The following is a 1,165-nucleotide window of genomic DNA, read 5'->3' on the forward strand; positions in this document are numbered from 1 at the left end:
CACCCCCTGCCCTGTGTGCGTACTTCGTCTTTGGAATGCAGCATTGTGTCCTGGTAGGAAGGAGCAGAAGGACAAGGGAGAGCATGAAGAAACATGGACTGGAGGGGGAACGGGGGAGGGAGTGTCTGACACATCAGTCCATGGGGATGAAAGAGCGATTAGTTTTTATGTGCCTTTGTTTTTGTAAAAGGAAAGAAACTAAAGATTTTATATTGGGATTTTTACAAATAAAGATGGATTGTACAGGATGGTTCTCATGCATGGTGCCTGTGTGGTGTAGAAATAGAGCCGTTGGCAACCACAGGGGGACAGATAGGTGGGTCTTGTGTAGTGCTAATGTTTGACCCCTAGGAGCCCAGCCTGTCAGTGTGTGCTAGGACCTCATCAGAAGAGTTGTGCTCTGCTCCTTCACTGTCAGTTCTTATGTCAATCAGGCGCTTAGCAAGAAGCCATATAGCTACTAGGTGCCATTCCCCTACCTCCCAAAGCTTTCTTGTCTGTCCCGTACAGCCAAGTTGCTTTGGCTGGGTTTTTAATTCAGAATATGAATGAAGCCTTTGTCAGGCAACACAGAGCTTAGTGACAGCAGGGACATCTAGCTCCCTGCCATGCTATGGCACCTCGCTGCTATGGAAGGTCCTGAAGGAGGGGGGAGGGGGTGTGGTAGGGGCTAAGCAGACTTTCTGCCTCCTGCTGCAACTTCTTAATCCCTCTGAAAAAGTGGGAGCCTTTTGGCTATTGCTATCAGAGGAGTAGCTACAGTGCTTTCAGCAGCTGACCTGGGTGGGGGACGTCACCCCTGTGAATCTACCTGCAGTGATCAGCTAATGCACTGGCCTTGGCCCTTGTAGCAAAGTCTACACAGGGCATGGGCATGTACAGGAGGGAAACCTCCATTTCAAGCAAACCATACTTTGCCACTCTATCCAGTTCCTGTTGTGGCTTCATAGTGGGAAATGCAGGGCCGGAGGAGGGGGAAGGCCCATCTGTACTAGCAGTTCCACAATGTGCTTGAACTTGTCCAGTGGGTTGCACAATTCTTCAGGCTTTCAAAAAAAAATCAGGTGCAGATTCCTGCCATGGATTAACCCTTCCAGACTAACACCTCCACCCAAATGTCAGCTCCTTCCTTCTCTCCTCCCGACCCAAAAATCCCTCATAAGCA

General features: G+C 49.6%; 1 protein-coding gene across 1 annotated transcript in view; it reads left to right on the forward strand.

Annotated features, from left to right (window-relative positions):
- Nucleotides 1-248, forward strand: part of ATP1A1 (ATPase Na+/K+ transporting subunit alpha 1) — a 30,048-nt gene extending 29,800 nt beyond the window's left edge. Inside the window, exon 23 of the mRNA XM_019526774.1 lies at nt 1-248. The gene's annotated coding sequence lies outside the window, so the exon portion shown is untranslated.
- The last annotated feature ends 917 nt before the right edge of the window (nt 249-1,165 follow it).

This window comes from Gavialis gangeticus, unplaced genomic scaffold (genome assembly GCF_001723915.1).
Source record: "Gavialis gangeticus isolate Ggan-Ray unplaced genomic scaffold, GavGan_comp1, whole genome shotgun sequence".
Lineage (NCBI taxonomy): Eukaryota > Metazoa > Chordata > Crocodylia > Gavialidae > Gavialis > Gavialis gangeticus.